The sequence below is a fragment of the Haliotis rufescens genome, unplaced genomic scaffold, assembly GCF_023055435.1.
Source record: "Haliotis rufescens isolate VD_foot unplaced genomic scaffold, xgHalRufe1.0.p SCAF_3, whole genome shotgun sequence".
Lineage (NCBI taxonomy): Eukaryota > Metazoa > Mollusca > Gastropoda > Lepetellida > Haliotidae > Haliotis > Haliotis rufescens.
The window spans coordinates 38,854,353-38,866,467 of record NW_025964001.1 but is presented as its reverse complement, the minus strand read 5'-3'; the positions used below and the strand labels follow the sequence as shown (position 1 = coordinate 38,866,467).

Here is a 12,115-nt window from a genome sequence, read left to right as displayed (position 1 = left end):
GTTGGTTTGAGTTATCTGCCCTTAGTCTTTGAGTCTAGAGTCTTGAGATTTTTGTGGGCATAACTTCAGTAGCTAAGCTATCTTTGTGGAAATTTTGAAGAGATTCTGAGCAGTAGTTTTGGAGGTAGGATTGGAACAAAAATCGGCGGAATAATAATAATAATAATAATAATAAAGAATAATAATAAACTTACCAATTACAATAGGGCTCTTGCCAAGATGGCAGGGAGCCCTAATAATAAATAATAATAAATCTAACAATTACAATAGGGCTCTTGCCAGGATGGCAGGGAGCCCTAATAAGATTTTCTTATTTTTGCGATTTTGGCACTTTTGACCACGGGATCGGGTAGCTGGACTAAAACCATTTTAAAAAATTCAAGGTCACCAAGGTCACGGGGTCAAGGTCATTTAGGTGGTCCGTTAAACGAAAATGTACTTTTTGGGGCGAGCTCTCACGCGACTGTTATTGCATGTATGGTGGAAGTGGTTGGTAATTATGCTTTACCCCGACCAGTTCTAGCATATGTATAGGTGAATTTTGATGATATGCATGTCCGCCGTCCGTCCGCGCGTCTGTCCACCAAAACTCTGTTTTGTCATTTTCTCACGAACTATCTAACTTTCAAAGCTGAAACTTTGCAGATATCTTCCCATGGTCTGTATCTAATAGTGCTGTGAATATCACTGCATTTCGTTGTCAAGTTTGGTTTCCATGGCAACCTGACGAAGAAAAACTTAAATCCAAGATGGCGGCCAAACGGCTGGAAATATCGATTTTGACGGCTGGATCGAAAATGATCGCTATCTTATGACAGTGTCACATGCAAAATAGGGTAGCTATTGGAGCAATTTTGGCGGAGATATATGCTGTTTTGTGCCGTTTTTATCACTTTTGGCATTTTCACGGTCTTTAATCCAATATGGACGCTAAATGACGCAACTTTTGACAAACAGCTAAGAACATGAAATGTTAAGCGTCTGATGCTGGTCCATTGTGGTAATTTGTAGCACTTTCTATCAAGAACTTTAGCAGCTACGTAGTTTGCAAAGTAAAAATATTAGAGGCTACCAAAATCCAATATGGCCGCCACATCACGTGACTTTTGACATAAGAGCAAGAAGAGATCTTGTTCAGCAACCAAACCAAGACTCAACAGAAGTTGTTCAAGTGCCTTACCTCATAAGTTTCCAATGCCAGAGCTAGCTAAAGATGTCCTCTCAAAAGTTTAAAAATAACTTTGAGCCGGAAGTTGGAGTCAATATGGCGGCCATTGAAGACATATCTGAGGATTTTTTCTTTGAAGTTGTTAGTATGGTACTTGGAGCCAAAGTCTGGAGAGTTTGGAAGCTTTTGAGCTGGTAGTTTGAGCTGAGGAGATTTTGGGAGTCAAGTACTGAGATATCTGGTAAAAAACAGTGCCAAAACACTTAATCCGATCTGGAGGCCAAACGGAGCAATTTCGCTACATTGGATGTGTAGAGATTTTGTTTGGCATCTGATTCCGGATCTGTTCAGGAATTTTGGAAGTCTTTGGAGCTTTCTTGGCGGAGATTTTAGCTGTTGAAATTGCGATTTTTAAAGTTGTTTTGAGTTATCTGCCCTTAGTCTTTGAGTCTAGAGTCTTGAGATTTTTGTGGATATAACTTCAGGAGCTAAGCTATCTTTGTGGAAATTTTCAAGAGATTCTGATCAGTAGTTTTGGAGTTAGGATTGGAACAAAAATCGGCGGAATAATAATAATAATAATAATAAATAATAATAAATCTAACAATTACAATAGGGCTCTTGCCAGGATGGCAGGGAGCCCTAATAAGATTTTCTTATTTTTGCGATTTTGGCACTTTTGACCACGGGATCGGGTAGCTGGACTAAAACCATTTTAAAAAATTCAAGGTCACCAAGGTCACGGGGTCAAGGTCATTTAGGTGGTCCGTTAAACGAAAATGTACTTTTTGGGGCGAGCTCTCACGCGACTGTTATTGCATGTATGGTGGAAGTGGTTGGTAATTATGCTTTACCCCGACCAGTTCTAGCATATGTATAGGTAAATTTTGATGATATGCATGTCCGCCGTCCGTCCGCGCGTCTGTCCACCAAAACTCTGTTTTGTCATTTTCTCACGAACTATCTAACTTTCAAAGCTGAAACTTTGCAGATATCTTCCCATGGTCTGTATCTAATAGTGCTGTGAATATCACTGCATTTCGTTGTCAAGTTTGGTTTCCATGGCAACCTGACGAAGAAAAACTTAAATCCAAGATGGCGGCCAAACGGCTGGAAATATCGATTTTGACGGCTGGATCGAAAATGATCGCTATCTTATGACAGTGTCACATGCAAAATAGGGTAGCTATTGGAGCAATTTTGGCGGAGATATATGCTGTTTTGTGCCGTTTTTATCACTTTTGGCATTTTCACGGTCTTTAATCCAATATGGACGCTAAATGACGCAACTTTTGACAAACAGCTAAGAACATGAAATGTTAAGCGTCTGATGCTGGTCCATTGTGGTAATTTGTAGCACTTTCTATCAAGAACTTTAGCAGCTACGTAGTTTGCAAAGTAAAAATATTAGAGGCTACCAAAATCCAATATGGCCGCCACATCACGTGACTTTTGACATAAGAGCAAGAAGAGATCTTGTTCAGCAACCAAACCAAGACTCAACAGAAGTTGTTCAAGTGCCTTACCTCATAAGTTTCCAATGCCAGAGCTAGCTAAAGATGTCCTCTCAAAAGTTTAAAAATAACTTTGAGCCGGAAGTTGGAGTCAATATGGCGGCCATTGAAGACATATCTGAGGATTTTTTCTTTGAAGTTGTTAGTATGGTACTTGGAGCCAAAGTCTGGAGAGTTTGGAAGCTTTTGAGCTGGTAGTTTGAGCTGAGGAGATTTTGGGAGTCAAGTACTGAGATATCTGGTAAAAAACAGTGCCAAAACACTTAATCCGATCTGGAGGCCAAACGGAGCAATTTCGCTACATTGGATGTGTAGAGATTTTGTTTGGCATCTGATTCCGGATCTGTTCAGGAATTTTGGAAGTCTTTGGAGCTTTCTTGGCGGAGATTTTAGCTGTTGAAATTGCGATTTTTAAAGTTGTTTTGAGTTATCTGCCCTTAGTCTTTGAGTCTAGAGTCTTGAGATTTTTGTGGATATAACTTCAGGAGCTAAGCTATCTTTGTGGAAATTTTCAAGAGATTCTGATCAGTAGTTTTGGAGTTAGGATTGGAACAAAAATCGGCGGAATAATAATAATAATAATAATAAATAATAATAAATCTAACAATTACAATAGGGCTCTTGCCAGGATGGCAGGGAGCCCTAATAAATCTAACAATAACAATAGGGCTCTTGCCAAGATGGCAGGGAGCCCTAATAAGATTTTATTTTTTTTGCGATTTTGGCACTTTTGACCCCGGGATCGGGTAGCTGGACTAAAACCATTAAAAAAAATTCAAGGTCACCAAGGTCACGGGGTCAAGGTCATTTAGGTGGTCCGTAAAACGAAAATGTACTTTTTGGGGCGAGCTCTCACGCGACTGTTATTGCATGTATGGTGGAAGTGGTTGGTTATTATGCATTACCCCGACCAGTTCTAGCACATGTATAGGTACATTTTGATGATATGCATGTCCGCCGTCCGTCCGCGCGTCTGTCCACCAAAACTCTCTTTTGTCATTTTCTCACGAACTATCTAACTTACAAAGCTGAAACTTTGCAGACATCTTCCCATGGTCTGTATCTAATAGTGCTGTGAATATCAATGCATTCCGTTGTCAAGTTTGGTTTCCATGGCAACCTGACCCAAAAAACCTTAAATCCAAGATGGCGGCCAAACGGCTGGAAATAGCCGTTTTTAGGCCTGCATCGAAAATGATCGCTATCTTATGACGGTGTCACATGCAAAAGATGGTAGCTATTGGAGCAATTTTGGCGGAGATATATGCTGTTTTGTGCCGTTTTTATCACTTTTGGCATTTTCACGGTCTTTAATCCAATATGGACGCTAAATGACGCAACTTTTGACAAACAGCCAAGAACATGAAATGTTCAGCGTCTGATGCTGGTGCATTGTGGTAATTTGTAGCACTTTCTATCAAGAACGTTAGCAGCTACGTAGTTTGCAAAGTAAAAATATGAGAGGCTAGCAAAATCCAATATGGCCGCCACATCACGTGACTTTTGACATAAGAGCAAGAAGAGATCTTGTTCAGCAACCAAAGCAAGACTCAACAGAAGTTGTTCAAGTGCCTTACCTGAAAAGTTTCCAATGCTAGAGCTTGCTAAAGATGTCCTATAAAATGTTTGAAAATACCTTTGAGCCGGAAGTTGCAGTCAATATGGCGGCCATTGAAGACATATCTCAGCATTTCTTCTTTGAAGTTGTTAGTATGGTACTTGGAGCCAAAGTGTGGAGAGTTTGGAAGCTTTTGAGCTGTTAGTTTGAGCTGAGCAGATTTTGGGAGTCAAGTACTGAGATATCTGCTAAAAAACAGTGCAAAAACACTTAATCCGACCTGGAGGCCAAACGAAGCAATTTCGCTACATTGGATGTGTAGAGAATTTGTTGGCCATCTGATTGCGCACCAGTTCAAGAATTTTGGATGTCTTTGGAGCTTTCGTGGCGGAGATATTAGCTGTTGAAATCGCGATTTTTAAAGTTGTTTTGAGTTATCTGCCCTTAGTCTTTGAGTCTAGAGTCTTGAGATTTTTGTGGGCATAACTTCAGTAGCTAAGCTATCTTTGTGGAAATTTTGAAGAGATTCTGGTCAGCAGTTTTGGAGGTACGATTGGAACAAAATCGGCCGGAATAATAATAATAATAATAAATATAGCTGCAAGCAGCGATGTCGGGCTCCCGCTGGTTAGGAATTGTGGAAGCGGATCCTGTTCTATTCATAGATGTACTTTTGTAAAATTGCACTTTGGTTATACAGAGTACTAAAAACCATTGAAACTGAGTTCTTAATAAAACTAATTGATTACCATTAAGGCATTTTCTCCTGTTGTTATATAAAAGCATTCGGATATGCGGAAGGATATGTGCTATACTGTGTACGAGTATAAGATGATCTGGATTATCAATAGGATATTTCACCTGTCCGTTTTGACCAAGAAAAAAATTCCCATTTTGGCCCTGTACCTGTTAAGTATGGAAGATACCAGCATGCAGAGGTGTTGGTGACTTGTTATTGTAATATTCAGGAAATGGATCTTGTAATTTGACTCGTGCTCAGGGATGAGATGGCTTGGGACATTGTCTAACAGTAACAACACATGTCGGTCACCTCTTGTCATGTCATTGTTGAAGCAATTCAACCAATCAGCTAAGAAAACCCCAAGCCTTCCAAGCGTTTGTGATCAAAGTTTAAAAGAAGATTAGCTGTAAACACAATGGAGATCAATGCACTTAAGTAGGTTGAGAACGGGACTGGTTTCTAATCCATAATGATATTGGTAAATAATACTCCTTAAAGTCGGCATTATATCTGGGATCTTCCAGAAAAAAAATGGAATTATCAATAATGAACAGGTTCAGATCATAAAGGGGTAGTTTGATAGTGCGAAAATCCGTTCCAAGGAAAAACAAGGCATTTTATATAAAAAAACAACAACATGTTGTACAACGATTCTTTTAGACAGGGAGCAACAGGATGGATCTACCGTGCAAGTACGGGAAACTGTGCACTTTCCACTGGCAGAATGTATTACAAACAGCGTGAAGAGAATCTATACAGAAACAGACTATAGAAGTCGCTACTATTGAAACGAAGTGAACATATAAATGATCTGTTATTATTTGAATTTGTGGTAATACAATTATGACAAGTACGTGAAAAGATAGTAAATTAAGCGATTTTAAACTTTCAATCACAAACCTACCGTTAAACCCAGTTTGAGAGTAAATTAATTGGAGAGTTCAGCGATATTAAACTTTCAATCACAATCCTACAAACTGCGTACTTTCCACTGACATAATGTATTACAAACAGCGTGAAGAGAATCTATACAGAAACAGACTATAGAAGTCGCTACTATTGAAACGAAGTGAACATATAAATGGTCTGTTATTACTTGAAATTGAGGTAATACAATTAAGACAAGTACCAGTAAATTAAACGGAGAGTTCAGCGATATTAAATCACAAACGTACAAAATGCGTGCTTTCTGCTGGCAGAGACTACTGAAAACAGCGTGAAGAAAATCCATAATGAAACAGACTATAGAAATCGCTGCTATCGAAACATGAAGTTGACATATAACCCGTCGGTTACTATACTTGGAAGTTGCGGTAATACAATTATGACAAGTACGAGTAAATTAATCGGAGGGTTCAGGAATATCAAACTTTCAATCACAAACCTACCGTAAATCCCACAGTCCGAACAAGATTTATGAAGGAGGTGTTTCTCTTGGGTGGGGAGGTAGGGTCCGTTTTGACTGGAGGAGCCCACACTTGGCTCTCGGATGACCCCGCTGCCAGAAGCTTAGGTAATCCGATATAGCGCTACCACTGCCTCGCTCTCCATTGCCGTGCACGTGGATCACGTTCCAATATGCAACCGACCGACCGACCCAGCCGCATGGGACTGAGGTACGCTGGCACGCTGTGAGGCCAATACACATGTATGCGCAGTTCTTTGCTTAAGTCTGTTGACAATGTGTATTGTGAATTCGCGCCAATTGATGCAGATATGAGCTTTCACATAACAAAACATGCGATGTTGATATTTACTCCAAGTTTCTATACAGAACCGTTGAACGTACGAGCGCAAACGTAAATGTATTTCTATAGTCCGTTTCTACTTGCGTTGTCCATCAGCTGTTTTAAGACTGTATCTCATTTGACCCTGATAACTGATTTCTGTGGTCCATAGCCTAAAACTATACACAAAGCGCACGTACTACAGACTGTAGTTTGTTATATAAATAAACCTACACCGACAATAATGTAGCGTATAGCGCCAAGAGAACGGAATCGCATGCACGGGTATTGCTGTCGATTGAAGTGCAGTGAACGGGACTTATTTGTCATGTTACTGCTGCTTCTTTCAGTGTCTTTTACTTTAAAAAATGTTTGAAGAGTTCGTAAAATACTCATGTCACCCCCACTAAATGACATTTTCAGAACATGTGAAATAAGAGTTTGATGTAGGTAGGATTTGTGATTTGTGACTGCATTTCAATATCGAATTGCACATGTAAATACTAAAGATTGCCTAGTCTGCCAGTTATAGAATGATCTGGTTAGGAGCAAGATGCTGAAAGATGTTGTTATACATAAATTATGCATAATTTCTCTCCCGTCGTCTTATTTCCTATGTCGCTACAATTGGTCGTGGTAGCAGACATCCCCACTCAATATACATATACAAAATCTGGTCGAAATCGGACGAGTACTTTCGGAGTTACGGGTATTTCGAGTTCAGCTACGGGTATTTAGAGTTGTGCTATTTGGCAAGTTTATGGACCTGGGCCAAAGAGTGCCATTTTCAAAAAGCTGTAGCTCCGTTGACCATTGAGCTAGAGACAAACGGTTTGGTGTTTTGGAATCGCCAGGACAAGGGCTATCAGGTCAACATATCACATACGTATGTGTTCTTTGAAGTTGTTAGTATGGTACTTGGAGCCAAAGTGTGGAGAGTTTGGAAGCTTTTGAGCTGGTAGTTTGAGCTGAGCAGATTTTGGGAGTCAAGTACTGAGATATCTGCTAAAAAACAGTGCAAAAACACTTAATCCGGTCTGGAGGCCAAACCAAGCAATTTCGCTACATTAGATGTGTAGAGAATTTGTTGGCCATCTGATTGCGCACCAGTTCAAGAATTTTGGATGTCTTTGGAGCTTTCGTGGCGGAGATATTAGCTGTTGAAATCGCGATTTTTAAAGTTGTTTTGAGTTGTCTGCCCTTAGTCTTTGAGTCTAGAGTCTTGAGATTTTTGTGGGCATAACTTCAGTAGCTAAGCTATCTTTGTGGAAATTTTGAAGAGATTCTGAGCAGTAGTTTTGGAGGTAGGATTGGAACAAAATCGGCCGGAATAATAATAATAAATAATAATAATAATAATAATAATAAACTTACCAATTACAATAGGGCTCTTGCCAAGATGGCAGGGAGCCCTAATAAGATTTTTTTATTTTTGCGATTTTGGCACTTTTGACCCCGGGATCGGGTAGCTGGACTAAAACCATTTTAAAAAATTCAAGGTCACCAAGGTCACGGGGTCAAGGTCATTTAGGTGGTCCATAAAACGAAAGTGTACTTTTTTTGGCGAGCTCTCACGCGACTGTTATTGCATGTATGGTGCAAGTGGTTGGTAATTATGCATTACCCCGACCAGTTCTAGCACATGTATAGGTAAATTTTGATGATATGCATGTCCGCCGTCCGTCCGCGCGTCTGTCCACCAAAACTCTGTTTTGTCATTTTCTCACGAACTATCTAACTTACAAAGCTGAAACTTTGCAGACATCTTCCCATGGTCTTTATCTAATAGTGCTGTGAATATCACAGCATTCCGTTGTCAAGTTTGGTTTCCATGGCAACCTGACGACAAAAACCTTAAATCCAAGATGGCGGCCAAACGGCTGGAAATATCCATTTTTAGGCCTGGATCGAAAATGATCGCTATCTTATGACGGTGTCACATGCAAAAGATGGTAGCTATTGGAGCGATTTTGGCGGAGATATATGCTATTTTGTGCCGTTTTTATCACTTTTGGCATTTTCACGGTCTTTAATCCAATATGGACGCTAAATGACTCATGTTTTGACAAACAGCTAAGAACATGAAATGTTCAGCGTCTGATGCTGGTGCATTGTGGTAATTTGTAGCACTTTCTATCAAGAACTTTAGCAGCTACGTAGTTTGCAAAGTAAAAATATGAGAGGCTATCAAAATCCAATATGGCCGCCACATCACGTGACTTTTGACATAAGAGCAAGAATAGATCTTGTTCAGCAACCAAAGCAAGACTCATCAGTAGTTGTTCAAGTGCCTTACCTGATAAGTTTCCAATGCTAGAGCTTGCTAAAGATGTCCTATAAAAAGTTTGAAAATAACTTTCAGCCGGAAGTTGCAGTCAATATGGCGGCCATTGAAGACATATCTCAGAATTTTTTCTTTGAAGTTGTTAGTATGGTACTTGGAGCCAAAGTGTGGAGAGTTTGGAAGCTTTTGAGCTGGTAGTTTGAGCTGAGCAGATTTTGGGAGTCAAGTACTGAGATATCTGCTAAAAAACAGTGCAAAAACACTTAATCCGGTCTGGAGGCCAAACCAAGCAATTTCGCTACATTAGATGTGTAGAGAATTTGTTGGCCATCTGATTGCGCACCAGTTCAAGAATTTTGGATGTCTTTGGAGCTTTCGTGGCGGAGATATTAGCTGTTGAAATCGCGATTTTTAAAGTTGTTTTGAGTTGTCTGCCCTTAGTCTTTGAGTCTAGAGTCTTGAGATTTTTGTGGGCATAACTTCAGTAGCTAAGCTATCTTTGTGGAAATTTTGAAGAGATTCTGAGCAGTAGTTTTGGAGGTAGGATTGGAACAAAATCGGCCGGAATAATAATAATAAATAATAATAATAATAATAATAATAAACTTACCAATTACAATAGGGCTCTTGCCAAGATGGCAGGGAGCCCTAATAATAATAATAATAATAATAAATCGAACAATTACAATAGGGCTCTTGCCTTGTAGGCAGGGAGCCCTAATAAGATTTTCTTATTTTTGCGATTTTTGCACTTTTGACCCCGGGATCGGGTAGCTGGACTAAAACCATTTTAAAAAATTCAAGGTCACCAAGGGCACGGGGTCAAGGTCATTTAGGTGGTCCATAAAACGAAAATGTACTTTTTTTGGCGAGCTCTCACGCGACTGTTATTGCATGTATGGTGCAAGTGGTTGGTAATTATGCATTACCCCGACCAGTTCTAGCACATGTATAGGTAAATTTTGATGATATGCATGTCCGCCGTTCGTCCGCGCGTCTGTCCACCAAAACTCTGTTTTGTCATTTTCTCACGAACTATCTAACTTACAAAGCTGAAACTTTGCAGACATCTTCCCATGGTCTGTATCTAATAGTGCTGTGAATATCACAGCATTCCGTTGTCAAGTTTGGTTTCCATGGCAACCTGACGACAAAAACCTTAAATCCAAGATGGCGGCCAAACGGCTGGAAATATCCATTTTTAGGCCTGGATCGAAAATGATCGCTATCTTATGACGGTGTCACATGCAAAATATGGTAGCTATTGGAGCAATATTGGCGGAGATATATGCTGTTTTCTGCCGTTTTTATCACTTTTGGCATTTTGACGGTCTTCAATCCAATATGGACGCCAAATGACGCAACTTTTGACAAACAGCTAAGAACATGAAATGTTCAGCGTCTCATGCTTGTGCATTGTGGTTATTTGTAGCACTTTCTATCAAGAACTTTAGCAGCTAGGTAGTTTGCAAAGTAAAAATATGAGAGGCTAGCAAAATCCAATATGGCCGCCACATCACGTGACTTTTGACATAAGAGCAAGAAGAGATCTTGTTCAGCAACCAAAGCAAGACTCAACAGAAGTTGTTCAAATGCCTTACCTCATAAGTTTCCAATGTCAGAGCTTGCTAAAGATGTCCTCTCAAAGGTTTGAAAATAACTTTGAGCCGGAAGTCGGAGTCAATATGGCGGCCATTGTAGACATATCTGAGGATTTTTTCTTTGAAGTTGTTAGTATGGTACTTGGAGCCAAAGTGTGGAGAGTTTGGAAGCTTTTGAGCTGGTAGTTTGAGCTGAGGAGATTTTGGGAGTCAAGTACTGAGATATCTGGTAAAAAACAGTGCCAAAACACTTAATCCAATATGGAGGCCAAACGAAGCAATTTCGCTACATTGGATGTGTAGAGATTTTGTTGGGCATCTGATTCCGGATCTGTTCAGGAATTTTGGATGTCTTTGGAGCTTTCGTGGCGGAGTTATGAGCTGTTGAAATTGCGATTTTTAAAGTTGTTTTGAGTTGTCTGCCCTTAGTCTTTGAGTCTAGAGTCTTGAGATTTTTGTGGTATCTGCTTCAGGATCTAAGGTATCTTTGTGGAAATTTTGAAGACATTCTGAGCAGTAGTTTTGGAGGTAGGATTGGAACAAAAAACGCCGGAATAATAATAATAATAATAATAATAATAATAATAAAGAATAATAATAATAATAATAATAAATCGAACAATTACAATAGGGCTCTTGCCTTGTAGGCAGGGAGCCCTAATAAGATTTTCTTATTTTTGCGATTTTTGCACTTTTGACCCCGGGATCGGGTAGCTGGACTAAAACCATTTTAAAAAATTCAAGGTCACCAAGGGCACGGGGTCAAGGTCATTTAGGTGGTCCATAAAACGAAAATGTACTTTTTTTGGCGAGCTCTCACGCGACTGTTATTGCATGTATGGTGCAAGTGGTTGGTAATTATGCATTACCCCGACCAGTTCTAGCACATGTATAGGTAAATTTTGATGATATGCATGTCCGCCGTTCGTCCGCGCGTCTGTCCACCAAAACTCTGTTTTGTCATTTTCTCACGAACTATCTAACTTACAAAGCTGAAACTTTGCAGACATCTTCCCATGGTCTGTATCTAATAGTGCTGTGAATATCACAGCATTCCGTTGTCAAGTTTGGTTTCCATGGCAACCTGACGACAAAAACCTTAAATCCAAGATGGCGGCCAAACGGCTGGAAATATCCATTTTTAGGCCTGGATCGAAAATGATCGCTATCTTATGACGGTGTCACATGCAAAATATGGTAGCTATTGGAGCAATATTGGCGGAGATATATGCTGTTTTCTGCCGTTTTTATCACTTTTGGCATTTTGACGGTCTTCAATCCAATATGGACGCCAAATGACGCAACTTTTGACAAACAGCTAAGAACATGAAATGTTCAGCGTCTCATGCTTGTGCATTGTGGTTATTTGTAGCACTTTCTATCAAGAACTTTAGCAGCTAGGTAGTTTGCAAAGTAAAAATATGAGAGGCTAGCAAAATCCAATATGGCCGCCACATCACGTGACTTTTGACATAAGAGCAAGAAGAGATCTTGTTCAGCAACCAAAGCAAGACTCAACAG

At 39.8% G+C, this 12,115-nt stretch overlaps 1 protein-coding gene across 1 annotated transcript in view; it reads right to left on the bottom strand.

The window, feature by feature from the left end:
• Nucleotides 1–12,115, bottom strand: part of LOC124118361 (phospholipase DDHD1-like) — a 164,086-nt gene that overhangs the window by 49,242 nt on the left and 102,729 nt on the right. The gene's annotated exons all lie outside the window — the stretch shown is intronic.